The 21,306-nt window shown below is 37.7% G+C and overlaps 1 non-coding gene across 1 annotated transcript; it reads right to left on the bottom strand.

Annotated features, from left to right (window-relative positions):
* Window positions 1-20,980: 20,980 nt before the first annotated feature.
* Window positions 20,981-21,084, bottom strand: LOC129472834 (U6 spliceosomal RNA). The gene has a single exon (XR_008654103.1). It is a non-coding gene; the product is annotated as a U6 spliceosomal RNA (small nuclear RNA).
* Window positions 21,085-21,306: the final 222 nt, after the last annotated feature.

The raw sequence follows: 21,306 nt of genomic DNA, 5'->3' as shown, positions 1-21,306 counted from the left end.
CTTATCCGTGGTTGATAAAGAACCACAGATGACTAATTACAAGAATAATAAACAGCAATATTTGTTATTTTGGATTTTGAAGAACTGAAGATTTATGTATCTGAAGGGTCTTTCTGGGTCCCTGTCTCTATAGGTCTTTAACTCCAGTAGGTGAACTTAACTGACCTAGACCCGGGTGTGATGCAGACACAAGGCCGAAGAGCTACCCTTACTCGCCCTGCTCGGCACTGAGTCAGTCCTGCTGTTCACTCAGGGAAGACATGGGGGATCTCAAATTTCTAGGGCTTAGTCCCTCCACCAGACACCCCGATGTTTTAGCCACAGGTCCCAATACCAATTGCTTGCCCATTTGGTTGCCTACCAATAGTTCCCTGCCTGATTCTCCACCTGTTCACACCTTGAGTCCCAACTCACACCTTGGACTTCTTTGACTTTGATTAATTGGACGCAAATCTAGTCTATCCTTTTGCCTTGGAACAATTACCCTGCCTGGGTTCTGCGTTGCATCCTGACACACCTATAGAATCTTGCATTGGTGGCATCTTCTAGAGTCTAGATGCTTTACTCCAAGTTGCAACAGTCTCAGTTGCTAAATCTTTTTCTTGCAAGACTAATAAGATCAGTGAAAATCACTTAAAAACCCTTTTTTTGGAGGGGGGGAGGAAGGTATAAGTTTAATCTATTTACTTGTCCTGATCAGGTAGTTTATGATTGACTTTGATAATATTAACATGGTCATTAAAAGCATGAGCTTTGTAGCTAGATGGCTGGGCTCACTGCTTACTTGCTATGTGTAAATCTGAGTGTTATGTAATCACTCTGGGCCTCTGTTTCCTTCTCTGTAGAAGGGGAGAAAAATAGGACCTACCTCATGGAGTTGTTGTGAGGATTAAATAAATGAATACATGTGAAACACCTGGAATGTTGCCTGGCTCTTTGTAAACTCTTCTTAAATGCTTATGAGTAAGTGATGGAATTAGGATTTAAACTCAGACTAAGTCTAGAGCCTGTGTTTTGTTACATATTTCTCCCCAGCCTCTTAAGACAGGGATCTTTAAATGGTCTACAAACTACCATCATTGGGCCAAATCCAATCAAGGAGTTAAGAACAGTTTTTACATTTTTAAAGGGTTGTAAAAACCAGTCTACAAACCACCAAAGAAATAAAGACAAACATGTGACAGCGACCTTGTGTGACTCACAAAGCCTAAACTATTTATTGAATCTTTACAGAAAATTTGCTGATAATTGGCTTACATGTGTGACTTCGGGCAATATATGTAAACTCCAAGGCTCTATTTTCTCATCTGCAAAAGGGAGATTATAATATCCATGCTATAAGGTTGTATAAGGCTTAAACAAAATCTCATACGGCAAAGTACTGAACATAATGTTCTGCCCCTAGTAGGTGCTTGCTAAATGTTAGATTCCTTCTCTTCTTTCCCTTGTGAAGTTATGTTGGCTTCTCTTAACATACATTTAAACTATTTTTAATATTGTAAAAGTGTCCTCATATCACTCTAGATAAGCAGCTTGCTGAAGGGCTTCTGAATGATTTACCAAAGAGGACTGGAAATGTGGAAGGGGCTGGTGACATGAAGCAGCTGTAGTTTGGCTACTTTGGAGGCCCAGGAAGGTCAATTCTGTAAATGAGCTGTGAAGGGAAGGTGACCCTACTGGGAAATGGTGAAAACAAAAACAATGTGTTATCTGCCATCTAAGTCCAGTGAGCATTTGGGTGAATTTAGTACAATATGTGAAACAGCTTAGCTTCCCCACTCTTAATTGCCACAGTAAGATATGAGTTAGGCAAACTAAAGACGTCAAAGAGAGAAAGGCCATTGTGGGGATGATTCCTCAGAATGCCCTGGAAAGAAAGGGTGATTGCATGACTAGGGCAGGACATTTAGAGCCAGAAGAATAATATTTGGGGACTGGTGCCTTGCTTTCCCAAAGCTTACAGGCCAGGGAATGTCCTTCAGGTGTGGGGTAGTCTCTGAGCAGAAGTGGAACATTACTTATGATCAGAGGAAGTAAATAAGGAGCTACAGCCAGAAAAAAGACTAAGGGCAACATATAGGGAGGCATGAAAATGTCTTGAGTTCTGAAATCCCCGTCAATCTTGAAATAGACATTTATGTTCATACTGTTTGGAATGTAGAGCCTTGCTTAAAATTTTTCTCTCCCACATATGACATTATGTACTCTCAAAATTAGCTAACATTTCAAGCCTTTAGGGGCTTTAAAAACCTTTATTGAAGAATAATACATGTATAGAAAAGTAAGTCAATTAATTTTCACAAAAGTGCATGCATTTGATTAACCAACATCCTAATTAATAATGCATCTTAGATTAACTAGCATCTTAGAAGCTCTCTTTGTAACTCCTTCCTGTTTCTACTCCTCTTTAAGGGTAACAATTTTCCAGACTTCCCAAAGAAAAAATAATTTTGCCTCTTTTTGTTCTTTACATAAATAGATTAACACGATATGTACTCTTTTGTATGTAGCTTCTTTCACTCATCAGCAGGTTTGTGAGATCCATCCCTGTTGTTACATATAGTTATAGTTATTCATTGCCATTGCAATAAAGTATTCCACTGTGTGATTACAGCATAATTTAGTCATTCTACTGTAGTTGGACATTTGGATAGTATCCACTTTTGGACATTACAAATGACACTACTATAAACATTCTGGTGCATCTCTTTGGGTGAACATATGTAGGCATTTCTGTTGCTGGGTTATAGGGCATGCATAAGTTAAGCTTTAGTAAATATTGTTTTTTCTAATGTGGTTATACCAAATTAATTTCATATTGGTATATTTTGAGGAGGGTAAAGTGTGTTTCTAGGACTCTATTAGAATAGAATATTATCTATCAAGGCAATTCTAGGGGCCAGATATGCTTATGCTACTAGTAATGGGATCAGCCTTGGAGCCAAAGGAAATCAGAGAAACAGGCAGATGGAGAACCAATGCCCTGTCAGGTATAGAATTGGGATGAACTATTGCTGTTGGTGCACTTTCACTCAGAGGACCTTTCAGAGTGACCTATTAGTATTGCAGGAACTAGCTTAAACATTGTGTTTGTTGGATGAATGACAGTAACAGGAATTGAACATAAAATTTCAGACATCATTTATTAATTCTATGTACTCCATTGATTTCCTGGATTGTTTCCTTTTCCTATTTAAATACATATTAAATATTAGCTACCTGCTTTTGACAGGAAACTATGATCACTGAACCATCTAAACAGATACTCAAGCTACTGCTAAAATTCTCGAGTGTTTTGCACTGTTATTAACTGTAGAATATTCTCCGCAAAAGTGAAAAAAAAAAGTCCATGAGATGGGAAAATATGATGCATTTAAAAAAACTGGAACAAATATTGGCCCTTAAAATTATGGATGGATTATTATATTTTTGAAGCCTGGAAACATAACCAGCAAGTCATCAGATAGTTGACTTCCTGAATTCAGAGTATCAGGAAGTTACCAGAATAGTTTGGGATGAGCTTGTATCAAGTCAGTTTGATGTCGTTATTTGACTGAATGCCACATAAAGAGGAAGCAGTAGACGCTATCTGGACTTCTGAAATTTTAGATTTCTTCCCATATGACATTTGTGTTAGTAAATCAGAAACATGGGGGAATGTTTGAAAAGCAGCGTGTTCTGATACACGGACTTTGGAGTCATATAGACCTGCACTGGAAATCCAGTTCTGTTACTTATTAGCTGGAGGTATGTGACCTCAGATAAGTTGCCTACCTTATTAAATTGCTGTTTCCTCATCTAGAAAGTTGGAATAATAACACTTGCCCTACAGGGTTGCCATGAGAATTAAAGGAGCTAATTTACATATTTGTACAATTTCTCAGCCTTTTAGACTTTCCCTCTTACGTACTCTTCTCTTTGGAGGTCAGGTGGTACTGCAACATGGAGCCACAGCGTCTAGCTCCATAAGTCTCTCTGTGCCCAGTCCCCCTTTGTCTGGTTGCTGTCTGCCTCTCCTGTCATAGAACTTCTCGTATAGGGTTTGTTTACTATTTATTGATATCTGTCTCTGATAGACTGTAATCTATCAGGAAGCAGGAACTAGGTCTATTTTACCCTAAACAGCTAGCAGAGAGCCTCCCAAATAATTGAAAAAAAATTATCGAACTTTCCCCAACTCTCCTTATGCTTGATTATTTGAAAGTTAGAAAAGAAAGTCCTCATTTTGGCAGTGTTATTGATACATGGAAGCCTGAAAAACAATTCAGTGAACTCGAAAATTTAGAGTGGCCAAGCTAAACAGGTTGAGATTATGGATAAAAACAAACCAAGCTGACACAAGACAGGGAATAATTATGTACGTACAAAGGAAGTAGACATGACTGAATGTGAGTCAGCAGCCTAGTGCTGTTATTAAAAGTGCAAACATGATTCTAGGATGTATTAATAGATGCAAGACATGCAGAAGCCATGGGGTAATCTGCCTATTTTGACTTGGCATTGCCTGAGATCTTGTTGAAGAGCTGTGTATTTTTTGGTGCTCCATATTTATTAAAAGTTACTAAGAAATTGAGGAGGGTCTGGCTGGTGGATACAAAAATGGTTAAAGACATCAAACGTATCTGCTATGAGGAAAGTTTAAACCTGTTGTGATATTTTTGCTCTGGAGAAGAAACTTGAGAGTATTAAATAAGCATAGAGTGTACTGTGCTTTTCAAGACACTGTGTAAATATATGATGAATATAAGACAATGCCATTAACCCATAGAAATGAAGTATTCTTGAGAAGGTATATGATGCATGCGCCTTCCTGCAGGAAGCTGAGTGCTTAAGGCTTTCAAAATAGACAGTTTTCAATCCCTCTTGGAAAGTTGCATAACCTTGCTAAGTAGTCATTCAGAGTTTTATCACTCAAGAAGTCAAACAATTCTTTTTCCTAAACCCAAATCTCTTCCTCTTTGATTTTGACAATATTCTCTGATTTGGGTCCATCACTGATGGGGAGAACTTGAATATCCTTAATATTAACTTCTTAATATATCTCAAATCACTAGTCATCTCCTTGCTGTGATTTTGACATCTCTTTCCTAGTCTAAAATTCTCTAACTTCCCCTTCCTTAGGTACTCTTTGTAATTCTTTTCTGAACTTTCTCCCTGATATCCATATTCTGTGAGAGTGAGCTTGATGACTTGAATAGGGTATAATAATCTAAAGGTGTCTGACTTGTTAAAAAAAAAAAAGAAAGCCCAAAACAAAAAAAAAATTCATATACAACTTTGGTTAACTATACCTCTCATTTTTTCCTTTAAAAATTCCTTTTCACCTTTTTTTTTCTCCTTAAGAAGCTGCCTATCATTTATACCTAACGTTTAATTTCCATCTTTATAGGAATAGTTTTCATCTAGTAAAGAAAATTTTGCACTTTGGGAGGCCAAGGCGGGTGGATCACAAGGTCAGGAGATCGAGACCATCCTGGCTAACACGGTGAAACCCCGTCTCTACTAAAAATACAAAAAATAAGCCGGGCGTGGTGGCGGGCCCATGTAGTCCCAGCTACGCGGGAGGCTGAGGCAGGAGAATGGCGTGAACCCAGGAGGCGGAGCTTGCAGTGAGCCGAGATCGTGCCACTGCACTCCAGCCTGGGCGACAGAGCAAGACTCTGTCTCAAAAAAAAAAAAAAATTTTTTGAATCCGATTTCCCCGTCATAGTATTAGCATACATTTTGTGAACAGAGCATTGCTGCCTTTGTTCAGGTGTGGGTTAGACAACCTACTAGGAAGAGTACCAGGGCTGAGTCTTAGGGAGCTTACTAAAGGCAACACTCCAGACTGGTGCAGAGGCAGCAATAACTATCCTTCACTATAGTCCTCAAACCAGGCATCCCTTCACTCAATAGTGATAAGGTAAATAGCAAGATGAATGGGATAGAGTGGAAATTTTTTTCATCATTACGCTAAACCATCTTTTATTATTTTCTTGTCCGTGTGGGCTACTAACTAACCTAGTTGCCAACCTAAAATTGAGTACTTAGTAAAACTGTCTTAAAACTGTTTCTCAACAATAAAGGGAAATAGAAACATCTTTGTATTTCACCAATGCACTTTGGGAGGCCAATGTAATTAAACGAGTGCACCAATGAAAGGAAAGAACTAGTGGGCAGTAATGGGTAAACATGTATCAACAAAGTCTCATGAAATAATGATAATAATAGCAACTGATTTGTAGAATAAAAGAAAAAACATTTTACTTTGAAAATACTGGACAACAATAATATGTGGATCAAGAGTCTTTAAAATGGGTTTAAAGTCCTTGTATTGTTCAGGAAAAGGATTAAGATATTAATTTATGTTAGAGTTTATTAAGTATATTCATAATAAAATCTCAAAGGTGAAAAATAAAATAATAATAACAGAGTACATAATTTTTAAACTGGTAATGGGAGCCAGGCACGGTGGCTCATACTTGTAATCCCAGCACTTTGGGAGGCCAAGGCGGGCAGATCACCTGAGGTCAGGAGTATGAGACCAGCCTGGCCAGCATGGCAAAACCCCGTCTCTACTACAAATACAAAAATCAGCTGGGTGTGGTGGCGGGCACCTGTAATCCCAGCTACTCCAGAGACTGAGGCAGGAGAATTGCTTGAACCCGGGGGGCAGAGGTTGCAGTGAGCCAAGATCACATCACTGCATTCCAGCCGGTGAAACAAGAGCGAGATTCCATCTCAATCAAAATCAAAATCAAAATAAATAAAATAAATAAAAAATAAACTAGGAATGGGAAAAACATTAAATTACAAACAAAAGGCCACAGATAATAGTAACAATAATAATAAAGGCAAGAGTAACTCAGGCATACAAATCTATGAGAATTGAGGAGATTTCACAGAGGAGGCGGTGTTTAAGCTGAATTTTGAAACAAGCAAAGATAGGGCTGGGGAAAGTGCATTTTATGCAGAATGTACCAAAAAAGAGCAAAAGTATAGAGAGCAATATGACTTTATTGGATTTGGGGAGCTGCAAGAAGTTCAGTGTGGCTGGAATTAGGTTTCAGTAGCCTAGTCTGGAAAACTAGGCGGAAGCTAGACCATAAAGCAAGAGCCGTGCAGGCCATGATTGGGACCTGGGACTTTATCCCATGAGTTCTCGAGAGAGTCTCTGAAAGAATCTAGACCCTTGTTACCTTTTCACTTGGACTGAAGTAACAGCAATGGGGCTAGAGCAAAGGACAATTATGTGTGGCATGTTATGGAGGTGAAATCAATGGGACTAAAGGATGTGCAGATGAGAAGGAAAGGAAACTGACCAGGGAACAAGATTTACAGCTTGGAAGATTGCATGCAGTTATGCCATTTATTGAGGGAGATGCTATAGTAGATCTTAGTTTGAGGAAAAGATTGTGAGAATAGTTTTAAAAGTTTGCATTATAGATGCTTATAAGGACACCCAGATAGAAGTGTCTAGTTGAAAATATAGCTGTATTTAACATTAAAATTAAAATAGATGGTTGTCTGCCATGAAATGTTGCGTCTACACAGATCTACGCTCAAGGGCGATGACTCTTTAAATATTAGAGAAATCAAGGTTTTCATACCTAAATATTCCTAAAGAGGAGCATGAGCTTGAAAAACAGTTGTTCAATAAAAACCGGCCTAACGTAGAGGGCTTTCTCCTAATTTGTTTTACAGGTGCCTCTGGATGGATTCTACCAATATGTACTGCATGAATATTTTTCATGTCTCACATTGGCTAAAAGTTGAGCACTATTCTATTTCCTTGCATTTTCCTAAGATTTCACACCAGGCTGTATTCATGGTACCATGTTCTTTGCATGCCTATATTTTATTTTTGTTAATTAAAGGGAGAAGAAATAGATAACAGGTCTTTTGAGATCATAGAAAATTCAGACATTTTTTGAGTTTGTTTTGGAAGGCAAAAAGTTGGCAATCACACACATCACACAAACACATACAGATGCACACACACACACGCACACGCACATATCTTGTGCCTTCCGTTCTGACAATGTATCTTGCCCAGCTCCATCCCACTGCCAGCAGCCTGGAACTTAGTGAGCTGGTGAGCGGAGTCAAGGACACTGTCTTTTAAGCAAGTCTACAACTTGGCTTCCTCAAATCTTTTTTTGTTTTTTTTTAAACTTTTACCTACCCACCAGGTTGTTGTAAGGATCAAAGGATGTAATGTTTGTGAAAGTTTAAAAAAAACTGTAAAGGACTATACAAATGTGAGAAGGTAAAGAAACATAGAGAACTATTCATTTCCATTTGCAATACAGAAATGTACCTGTTTGTACTTTTCTTTGTGCTGAAGATGTTTAGTCATAAGTGGGGCTGTGGGAAGACTTTTGATCATGCATAATTTCTCAGGCACACACTGCTTAAAGATACATTTATCTTTCTCTGACCTAATCCCTCTGTGTATTTCAATTCAATTGAAGTTTCTTGCAGGCTTGTGCTGTTTTCACTCATTTTTACCATCATACACTTTATAGTCATTCCTACAGACTTCAAAAATGTATCAGATAATTCTGGGACAAAAAAGCCCTGGGAATCTGCTTCAGGGAGAACTGTTTTTCACGAATAGGTTCTAATCCCATTTCTCCAAGTATATTTATCTTATTGTTTACTTTCATGGTTTGTTTTGATCAGCTCTCTATCAAATTGCTTTGTAAAATCCCAGAACTCTAGGACTGTGACGTTACACACCATGCAGTCTCCCGCTGATGTTTGTGGGGCAGCCACCAAGTGGTCAAAAGAGTGTGTTCGCAGCCTCCCTTATGAGAGTGCCTGGCCAAACTGCGGTCAGAAAAGCTTACCTAGGAGCCACCAACTCCTGGGAATCTGGCTGCCTACCCAGAAGAGATGGTGGCATGCATTGGCTGGTTTTTAGCCCTGGTGACTTTGAGAGGGAAACTGAGTGAGATACACAGATCCTAATAAATAGGCATCAAAGTGGTTATACCTGTTGAGCCAACTTAACAGAGCAGGGCAGATTGTAAATATTCTTAAATTAAATTCATGACGACAAACAACTCTTTAACTCACAACTACTGTTAAGGTTGCTATACCTCATGCTTGCGTTTCTTCTCAATTAGAGAATGATATGGTTTGACTGTGTCTGCACCCAAATCTCATCTTGAATTGTAGCTCCCATAATTTCCATGTGTTGTGGGAGGGCCTTGGTGGGAGATAATTGAATCATGGGGGTGGTTTCCCCCATACTGTTCTCCTAGTAGTGAATAAGTCTCACGAGAGCTGATGGTTTTATAAGGGGAAATGCCTTTCACTTGATTCTCATTCTTTCTTGTCTGCAGCTGTGTAAGATGTGCCTTTTGTCTTCTGCCGTGATTGTGAGGCCTCCCCAGCCACGTGGATCTATGAGTCCATTAAACTTCTTTTTCTTTATAAATTACCCAGTTTTGGGTATGTCTTTATTGGCAGTGTGAAGACTGACTAATACAGCTAATGAATGTAGATTACATTGACCTTGAACCTGACTCCCATGGTCTAAGGAAATATCCATGCTGGTCTAGAGAAAAAGTCTTATTATGCCATCCCAACTAAAGTAATAATGATAAGAAACCAGAGAGATGCAATGGCTTTGAATTACCATGAGAAAATATGTATCTGTATAACAATATCATTGGACTGTACTTAGTTTTTATAGAAAAGGAGAAAGATACAGAATGTTACATCAAAGAATGATATATCCTTTTATGTGTATTTGTAGTGAACAGAGAATTGACACATAATGTGTTCATATATATGAGAATTACATTAACTCACTTTAATTTTTTTTAAGTCAGCAAGTCAGTTTTGTGACTCCATTTCTGTGAGTCAGAGAATAATTATGATAGACTCAGTGTAACAAACACAGAAATTTGAAAATTAATTTAGCTTATAAAATTACTTCTTAACAAGATAGAAATAGTTCATAGGGAAAAATCAGTGGTGGAAGCACCCTTCAGTATGTTTAGATTATCAAAATGTTCCTAAATGGCTCAAAATATGGTTCTTATATATGATAAATATTTTCTATACTGAAACTATATGTTGACAAATGAACAACATGTACTGTTGGTGAAGAGGCTGTAAGTGTCAAATACTAATTACCATGATTATGATTTGAACTTGTCAGAACTAACATCTTGAAATCTTGAAGAGGATTTGCAGAAGGATGGGAACAGAGCATATTGCAAGTTCTTTTTTTTATTTGGTTATTGAGAATATACAAGTAATGTATACAAGTAATATACATAAAAGATGGTGCTGTGATGTAATTACATCCTTCTTAAAGACCATTCAACATAATACCATGTTGCATGTCATTACACATGAAATACTGGTCCACATTGTTCGTCTTCTGCACTTGCCTTGGTAATTTTTTCACAGCTTTTTCTAGATTTCTTACATGTTATAATTTAAAGAGAAATGTAATATATCACCAAGTAGGAGGATTTTAATCATCTTTCCTTCTACTCAGATGAGACTGGTTTATCTTTAGGAAATTTATGAGAAGGTAAGTACACACTAATACAGAGGATAGGATTAAGATATCTTTCCAGGTCTAAGGTAAGGTAATTTGATTAGGCTTTTAATACTTATCCAGAAGAAAGTTGCCTTTTTTTTTCCCCAGGGTTTCTCCCTTCTGATTAATTGCCTACCTTAATTTGTACAATCTTTCTAAAATTTAGAGCCCACTATTTTAATCTCCAGCTCAAAAGTCCTTGACTCCTGTCCTCCTCCATAAGATCTTTCTGGAAGTTCCTCTCTACGCTATAAGATTCTTACTCCTTCATCATGTTGCCCTCAGGTGGCTGCTAGGACACTCATAACACATTATGGCACTCATTGGTCTGCACATTTGCATATCCTATGCTCTGCTGTATATTTCCTGAGCACAGGGACTGGGGATGTCATTTCTACATTCCCAGCACTGAGCACAGAGTTGGACCAAAAGGAGTTCCTTAACAAGTATTTCATGGCTGCACAAAACAGTATCACCTTTCATTGCATTAAGACCCCTCAAAAATCTGGCTCACTCTTTTTTTCTAGCCTCTTCTTCTTTCCGTTGTACTTAGCTTCCAGATGGCAGCCACTCAGGTTCATTTAAACACTCAAGTTTTTGCCCTGTGCCCATGCTGGTTCCCATGTCTCTTCTTGTTGAGATCTTACTTACTTCTTTCAGCCTAATTTAAATACTCATGTGTATATCTGAATGTATGTGTACGTGAGAAAACGTTGACCCTTCTCTAACCCCAGCTAGGATTAATTTTGTCTCCTGTGTGTGCTACTCTGTAATCTGTTTAATCCCAGTTGGCTTCATTATAGCTAGCTGTGCATATCATGGTTTCCCTTACTTGCTGTTGAGTTCCTTGAAGACAGGAGCATGTTGATATGTTAATTCATTCAAAATATGTATTGGACACTTTCTAGGTTCCAGGTATTGTCCTATGTTCTGAGCACAATGTGGTAATGATAATAAACAAAATCCTTGTGCTCAAAAATCTAACATTCTATTCATGAGAGAAAGATAATAAAAACATAAACAATGCAAAATATGTCTGATGGTGATAAGTACTCTAGTGAGACATAAAGCCAGAAAAGAGGGATACATGCTGATCACCAAAAGCCTCTTTGAGGAGATGACCTTTGTGTAGAGATCTGAAGGAAGGCGCATCTTTGTAGAGGAGCATTTTGTGCAGAGTTAGCAAGTCCAAGGACCCCAAAGCAGGAGTGAGCTTGCAGTGATTAAGGAAGAGAAAGGAGGCTGGGGTGTGTGCGCCAGTGAGTTGGTGGAAAGTAGAGTGAAAGGCAGAGCTCCAGGAGTACAGATCAGTAAGGCCTGATATGCCCTGGCAAACACTTGGGATTTTACTCTAAAGACATGGGGAGTCTTTGATGGGTTTTCGGTAGAGGAGTGACATGAGCAGACTTATGTCTTAGAGGCATCACCCTGGTTACTGTGTCTATGGAATTGTCTGTAGTGGGGCAGGTACAGAATTAATGAGATCAGCTAGGGTCCTGATACAACTGTTTAAGCAAGAGATGGTTGTGCTTGGATGAAGTTTGTGGAAGCATTGAGAAGTGGTTGGATTTTGGACATATGCAAAGCACTGACACATTTGCTGAAGGACTTGTTAAGAAAAGAGGGAAACCAAAGATGACTTCAAGGACTTTGGGCTTAGTTAACAGCAGAATGGATGTGCTGATTACTAAAATAAGTTAGACTACAGAATGGATAGGCTGGGAAGGGGTAAAAAGTTTGAGATATGATAAGTTTGAGATGCTTATTTGATAATTTGGTGGAGATATTAAGTAGGTAAGTTTGTATTTAAATCAAGAGCTTAGGGCTATAGAAAATTTGAAAAATTTTTATCCTATGCATGGACAATACTGAAAAATCTGGGCCTGAATAAGTATCAAATGAAGTTAATTATAGATTATAAAGAGATTTTTAAGGACCGAAACCTCCTCCGTTTAGAGATCAAACAAATGAGGGGAAACAGCTAAAGAGACTAAGATGAAGCACCTTCGGAGGTACTTGGGAGGGTTAGTCGCTCGGTAAGGATTCTCTGAGTGATTTGCTGTTTCTAGTGTAGGGGCAATTCCTTTCATTTGCTTTTGATGGTTCTTGCGACTAGGGAGCACTAAAGGAGAAGCGAGTGCTTCTACCATTTGACCCTAAAGACAGAGTTTTTCCTGCAGTTATTAGCCTGGAAGTGTAGTTCTATCCCTGCCATCTGTGCTCTCCCTAGATTTCCACTTCATCCTCAAGGCGAGGGAGTAATCCTCTTCTCCTTTGTGTATACCTCTACTTAGAAGGTAGAATTTTGTGGTTTATCACCTTCTCGAGATTGCTCTTGGTATTTATTTTAATTGATTTCATCTCTATTGGGAACATGTCATGATTTGCCCAGGGCAATTGTATGATGACATGGTTGGTTCAGGGGCTGCCTCATGACATTGAGGTACTTTTAGTGCACAAGCCCTACTTGATCACCTTCATTGCTTGAAGCAACATCTTTAGTAAATCCTTCAGTCACTTAGTTTCCACACTCGGGGTGTGTTACTGTCAAATATTCCAAACTGCAAATATTTTTGACAATGTAAATGAAGCCTGACTCATTGTAAACCTGTGAACTCACCCTAGTCACTAGAGCAGATGGAATGTGAACAAAGGTCAAAATAGATTCATGTCAGTAGTATGTCTGCTGACACTGTAATAGGTACTTAACTTTCTCCATTCCTTACCTTACCCCATGACAAACTATGAAAACAACAATGTGGTTGTGAGCATGTTTAAAGCAACATCTTACTCCATGCCCAGTGGCATTTCTTAGCTTTAAAGTGGGGGCTGCCATCTTGCTAAAATAGTGATCAATTAAGACTGGCAACATGAAATCTTGATAGAGAAAAATAGAATTTTATTTCTCATAAACTATCAACTTACTGCTTTAATGGAGATTGAGAAAAAATATACATAAAAAGGATAAAATCCATGTAAATTTTGGTGCCTTTGGAGCATATTTTATGATTTTCTATAATATAGTTGTCTTTTGGGTGTGTGTTACCTCCTATAGCAATAAACTTTGTTTACCTATTTTTAGTATCTAGCTGAAGTTGGGTGGTAGGTAAAAATAGGTTATGTTAAGAAGTTTGTTGTCAATAATTTATAAAGTATTCAACACATGAGTGTGTATAATTGTGCAGAATATACTTTTAGTAGTTAATAATAAAAAGGGAGAAGCCCCTATGATGCTTAATCTATCTACCCATCCACACATATATACATGTATATACATACACACATACATGTAGGCTAGAGATATATATGTGGCTAGATTAAGCATAATAGATGCATGTATATGGCATATATATGTATATCCAGCCTACAGTAGGTATTTTCAGCCAACTCCTGTTATGGAAGTCATTAGAAATAGGTTAAAAAAATTTACTGGAGGAATCCAGGCAGCCCAGATGAGTAGGCTTCCACCCAGTGAAGCATACCCTCTCCACTAAGGGACAGTCAAAGTGCTTCATTGAATGGGTCCTGCTCCCTGTGCCACCCAACTGGGTGAGACCCTCCAACAGGGGTTGTCAGACACCCTATACAGAAGCATTCCTACTGGCATCAGGTCAGTGGACCTCAAGGTAAGAGATCCCAGAGGAAAGGGCAGGCACACATCTTTGCTGTTCTCCAGCCTCCTCAAGTGACATCTCCAGGCACAGGAGCAAACCAGATGAATAGGGCCTGAAGTGAACCCCCAGCAAACCACAGCAGCCCTACAAAAGAGGAATCTGACCATTGAAACAAAAACAAACAAACAGAAAGCAACAATAACAGCATCAACAAAAAGAGTTCCCACAAAAAACCCCATCCAAGGGTCACCAGTCTCAAAGATCAAACTAGACAAACTCATGGAGATGAGAAAAAATCAGTGAAAAAACTCTGAAAGCCCAAAAGACCAGAGTGCTTCTTCTCCTCCAAATGATCACAACACCTCTCCAGCAAGGGCACAGAACTAGATAGAGGATTAGATAGACAAATTGACAGAAGTAGGCTTCAGGAAGTGAGTAATAACAAACTGCTGAGCTAAAGGAACATGTTCTAACTAACCCAATGCAAAGAAGCTAAGAACCTAGATGAAAGATTACAGGAGCTGCTAACTAGAATAACCAGTTTAGAGAGGAACATAAATGACCTGGTGGAGCTGAAAAACACAGCACGAGAACTTCATGAAGCATACACAAGTATCAATAGCCGAATTGACCAAGTGGAAGAAAGGATAGCAGAGTTTGAAGATCATCTTGCTGAAATAAGGCATGCAGACAAGATTGGAGAAAAAAAATAAAAAGGAATGAACAAAAGCTCTGAGAAATATGAGACTATGTCAAAAGACCAAACTTACAATTGATGGGAGTACCTGAAAAAGACAGGAAGAATGCAACCAAGTTGGAAAACGCACTTCAGGATATTATCCAGGAGAACTTCCCAACCTAGTAAGACAGACTGACATTCAAATTCAGGAAATATGGAGAACACCACTAAGATACTATGAGAAGATCAACCCCAAGACACAGAATCATCAGTTTCCCCAAGGTTGAAAAAAGGGAAAAATGTTAAGGACAGCCAGAGAGAAAGGTCAGGGTCACCTAAAAAGGGAAGCCCATCATACTCAAAGTGGACATCTCAGCAGAAACCCTATAAGCCAGAAGAGAGTGGGGGCCAATATTCAACATTTTTAAAGAAAAGAATTTTCAACCCAGAATTTCATATCCAAACTAAGCTTTATAAGCAAAAGAGAAATAAAATCCTTTCCAGACAAGCAAATGCTGAGGGATTTTGTCACCACCAGGCCTGCCTTGCAAGAACTCCTGAAAGAAGCACTAAATATGGAAAGGAAAAATCGGTACCAGCCACTGCAAAAACACACCAAAATATAAAGGCCAATGACACTATGAAGAAACTGCATCAACTAGTATGCAAAAATAACCAGCTAGCATCATTATGACAGGATCAAATTCACACATAACAATATTAACCTTAAATGTAAATGGGCTAAACGCCCCAATGAAGAGACACAGACTGGCAAATTGGATAAAGAGCCAAGACCTATCTGTGTGCTGTATTCAGGAGACTCATCTCAGGTGCAAAGACACACATAGGCTCAAAATAAAGGGATGGAGGAAAATTTACCAAGCAATAAACTAACAAAGATTAAAAACAAAGACGGGCATTACATAATGGTAAAGGGACCAATTCAACAAGAAGAGCTAACTATCCTAAATAATATATGTACCAAATACAGAAGCACCAAAATTCATAAAACAAGTTCTTAGAGACACACAAAGAGACTTAGACTACCACACAATAATAGTGGGAGACTTTAACACCCCACTGTCAATATTAGACAGATCAACGAGACAGAAAAGTAACAAGGATATTCAGGACTTGAACTCAGCTCTGAATCAAGTGGACCAAATAGACATCTATAGAACTCTCCATCCCAAATCAACAGAATATACATTCTTCTCAGTGCCACATGGCACTTATTCTAAAATTGACACATAATTGGAAGTAAAACACTCGTCAGCAAATGCAAAAGAACTGAAATAATAACCAGCAATTTCTCAGACCACGGTGCAATCGAATTAGAACCCAGGATTAAGAAACTCACACAAAACCACACAACTACATGGAAATTGAACAACCTTCTGCTGAGTGACTCATGAGTAAATAATGAGATTAATGCAGAAATCAAGAAGTTCTTTGAACCCAATGAGAACAAAGAGACAGCATACTAGAATCTCTGGGACACAGCTAAAGCAGTGGTAAGAGGGAAATTTATAGCAGTAAATGCCCACATCAGAAAGGTAGAAAGATCTCAAATTGACACCCTAACATTGCAATTAAAAGAGCTAGAGAAGCAAGAGCAAACAAATCCAAAAGCTAGCAGAAGACAAGAAATAACTAAGATCAGAGCAGAGATGAGGGACAGAGAGACACGAAAACCCTTCAAAAAATCAATGAATCTAGCAGCTGGGTTTTTGAAAAAAGTAACAACATAGATAGACTGCTAGCTAGACAAGTAAAGAAGAAAAGTGAGAAGAATCAAATAGACACAATAAAAAATGATAAAAGGATGTCACCACCAATCTCACAGAAATACAGGCTACCATCAGAGAATACTATAAACACCTCTATGCAAATAAACTAGAAAATTTAGAAGAAATGGACAAATATCTGGACACATACGCCTTCTCATGATTAAACCAGAAGAATTTACATCTCTAAATAGACCAACAACAAGTTCTAAAATTTAGGCGGTAATAGACTACTAACCAAAGAAAGCCCAGGACCAGATGGATTCACAGCCAAATTCTATTAGAGGTACAAAGAGGAGCAGGTACCATTCCTTCTGAAACTATTCAAACAGTTGAAAAGAAGGGACTCCTCCTTAACTTATTTTATGAGACCAGCACCATCCTGATACCAAAACCTGGCAGAGACACAACAAAAAAAAGAAAACTTTAGGCCAATATCCCTGATGAACATCAATGCAGAAATCCTCAATAAAATACTGGCAAACTGAATCTAGTGGCACATCAAAAACCTTATCCACCATGATCAAGTCGGCTTCATCTCTGGGATGCAAGGCTGATTCAACATATGCACATCAATAAATGTAATCCATCACATAAACAGAACCAGTGACAAAAACACAGGATTATCTCAATAGATGGAGAAAAGAACTTTGATAAAATTCAACATCCCTTCATGTTAAAAACTCTCAATAAACTAGGTATCGATGAAACATATCTCAAAATAATAAGAGCTGTTTATGACAAACCCACAGCCAATATCATACTGAATGGGCAAAAGCTGGAAGCATTCTTCTTGAAAACTGGCACAAGACAAGGAAGCCTTCTTTCATTACTCCTATTCAACATAGTATTGGGAATTCTGGCCAAGGCAATCAGCCAAGAGAAAGAAATAAAGGTTATTCAAGTAGGAAGAGAAGAAGTCAAATTGTCTCTGTTTGCAGATGACATGATTCTAAAACCCCATCATCTCAGCTCCCAAAACTCCTTAAGCTGATAAGCAACTTCAGCAAAGTCTCAGGATACAAAATCAATGTGCAAAAATCACAGGCATTCCTATACACCAAAAATAGACAAGCAGGGAGCCAAATCATGAATGAACTCTCATTCAAAATTGCTACAAAGAGAATAGCAATAGCAACAGCTAACAAAGGAAGTGAAGGACCTCTTCAAGGAAAACTGCAAACCACTGCTCAAGGAAATAAGAGAGGAAACAAATGGAAAAACATTCCATCTTCATGGATAGAAAGAATCAATATTGTGAAAATGGCCATACTTCCTAAAATAATTGATAGATTTAATGCTATTCTCATCAAACTACCATTGACATTCTTCACAGAATTAGAAAAAATTACTTTAAATTTCACATGGAACCAAAAAGAGCCTGTATAGCCAAGACAAGCGTAAGCAAAAAGAACAAAGCTGGAGTCATCACATTACCTGACTTCAAACTGTATTACAAGGCTACAGTAACCAAAACAGCATGGTACTGGTACCAAAACAGACATATAGACCAATGAAACAGAACAGAAATAACACCACACATCTACTGCCATCTAGTCTTAGACAAACCTCACAAAAATAAGCAATGAAGAAAGGATTTCCTATTTAATAAATGGTGCTGGGAAAACTGGCTAGACATATGCAGAAAACTGAAACTGGACCTCTTTCTTACACCTTATACAAAAATTAACTCAAGATGGATTAAAGACTTAAATGTAAAACCAAAAAGCATAAAAACCCTAGAAGAAAACCTAGACAATACCATTCAGGACATAGGCATGGGCAAAAACTTCATGACAAAAACGCCAAAAGCAATGGCAACAAAAGCCAAAATTAACAAATAGAATCTAATTAAACTAAAGAACTTTTACACAGCAAAAGAAGGTATCATCAGAGTGAACAGGGATCCTATGGAATGGGAGAAAATTTTTGCAATCTACCGATCTGACAAAGATCTAATATCCAGATCCACAAGAAACTTAAACAAATTTATAAGAAAGAAACAAACAATCCCATCAAAAAGTAGGCAAGGGATATGAACAGACACTTCTCAAAAGAAGACATTTATGTAGCCAACAAACATATGAAGAAAAGCTCAACATCACTGATCATTAGAGAAATGCAAATCAAAACCACATTGAGATATGATCTCACACCAGTCAGAATGGCGATTATTACAAGGTCAGGAAACAATAGATGCTGGCAAGGCTGCACAGAAATAGGAATGGTTTTACTCTGTTGGTGGGAATGTAAATTAGTTCAACCATTGTGGAAGACAGTGTGGTGATTCCTCAGGGATCTAGAACCAGAAACACCATTTCACCCAGCAATCCCATTGCTGGGTATATACCCAAAGGAATACAAATCATTCTACTATAAAGACACATGCACAGGTATGTTCATTGCAGCACTATTTACAATATCAAAGACATGGAACCATCCCAAATGCCCATCAATGATAGACTGGATAAAGAAAATGTGATACATGTACACCATGGAATACTATGCAGCCATAAAAAGGAATGAGATTATGTCCTTTGCAGGGACATGATTGAAGCTGGAAGCCATCATTCTCAACAAACTAATACAGGAACGGAAAACTAAACACCGCATGTTCTCACTTATAAATGCGGCTTGAATGACGAGAACACATAGACACAGGGAGGGAAACAACACACACTGGGGCCAGTCAGGGGTTGAGGGAAGAAGGAAGTGAGAGTATTAGGAGAAATAGCTAATGCATGCAGGGCTTAAAATCTAGATGATGGGTTGATAGGTGCAGCACACCACCATGGCACGTGTATACCTATGTAACAAACATACACATTCTGCACTTGTATCCCAAAACTTATAGTTAAAAAAAAATGCTTTACCAACCACATACTGGCAATGTCATAAGTGACCTTTAAAAAATGGAAATGGTCGCCTCCAGGCTAGGATTTAGAAAGGTCAATGGGCAAATTAAAATAAAAAAGACTAGTATATTTTTAAAACTTGTCCATGGAGACAAACTTTTTTTACTCTGCTATGTAAGCTTCCATTGAACTCTTTTAGACACAACAGAATAGTATTTTTTAGTGATAATAGATCACATAGAATCAAAATAGTTGGGAAAAACTTTAATTAGCAGTGATGAACAATTACATAGCACATTTAATTAATGCCATTTATTCATCATTGTAACCCATGAGGCAACCACTTTTATACAATGAAGATGATGAAGTAGTGAGTTAACTCCTAGTGATTCTACTACTGGCCATACATTTGTCTTGGAAATGATGCAGTGAAAGCTCTCTCAGATGTTTATTTTAACAGAGGAATTTTAGATAGAGAAAATCCTGGAAGGAGGAAATGGGCAGCTGCAAACTTTAAGGAAGGCATAGAATAAAAAAAGAAAAGGGACTTTCAAGAAACTTGCATTGTGAAGTGTGAAGGTGTGTGTGCATGCGTCTGTGTGTATGTTATTGATGGTGGTGGTGATGGTGGTGGTGATGGTGGGACTCTATTGGACCACACTGCTACCTGCCTCTAGGCCACACTCCAGGGATGAATTCCTTGGAGCTTCAGGTCACTCTTCTGGCTGCCAGCCCCCAGACTCTCTTTTCCTCTCCAAATCTTATCAGCGATTGTAACGTTTTGTTTTATAGTACAGTTTTTACGAAGTCAAGTTCTCCTTTACATACTCACATCAAGTATTTGATAAAAACTGTTCAACTTGAACACATTTTTCTTATTAAAAATAGTATTAAGATTACTTTTGTATGAATATGAGATGTTACTTGCTGAAAGAGATTATTACTCCTCAATCAGCATTTTAATAATAAGGTGCTAGCTGAAAGACAAAGCAGACATTTTGTAAGAAACTGTTCTTTTTCTATATTTCTTTTAAAAATAATGTTTAATATTTATGATTAAAATATTAAAAAGTATGAAGAATAAAATGAAATATTACCTCTGATTCCAGCCTCCAGAGATAACTACTATTAATATTTTGGTGTATTTCTTTGTCTAGGTGTGAGTATATGTGTATATTGACCTGCCCTATACTATACATATAATTTTATATCCCACTTTCTTAATCCAGCAATATATGAATTTTTCAGGAATTCAATGCTATTTTAAAACACTATTAATCATTTTATATTTATTGCTTAAATATATCTCTGCCTAGAGATATGCATTTATCTATTGTTTGTTTTATATCATAAATAAAGCTATGATAAAAAGTCTTTGAATATAAACTTTAGTCAGCAAAAACTGTGGCTATTTTGGTCTGTTTTTGAATCTCATAAAAATGCTTCCTGTGCTGTATTTTCTCTTTTTTAAAAAAATACTCTTTCTTTTTTTCATTAAAAAATATATGGAACTTTTCACAAATTTGTATATCAACCTTGCATAGGGGACATGCGAGTCTTTGTATCATTCCAATTTTAGTATATATGTTGTCAAAACGAGCACAAGTGCCTTATTTTCTTCAATTTGCTCTATAGAATACAAATTCATTGGTCAATAGATGTTTCACTATTTAAAAGATTAAGTTGTGAAATAAGTTTGTGAAATGTTGAATTCAACAAAGATACAAATTTTTCTATAGGACTTCTCGGAGCCTTTAATATGCAAATGCGTGCTGAAAATTATTAAAAGATCAGGTATGCAGGGCACTATTTTTCCAAAGATCAC

The sequence above is a fragment of the Symphalangus syndactylus genome, chromosome 22, assembly GCF_028878055.3.
Source record: "Symphalangus syndactylus isolate Jambi chromosome 22, NHGRI_mSymSyn1-v2.1_pri, whole genome shotgun sequence".
In the NCBI taxonomy this organism is placed as follows: domain Eukaryota; kingdom Metazoa; phylum Chordata; class Mammalia; order Primates; family Hylobatidae; genus Symphalangus; species Symphalangus syndactylus.
This window is presented reverse-complemented; position numbering and strand designations above follow the sequence as displayed.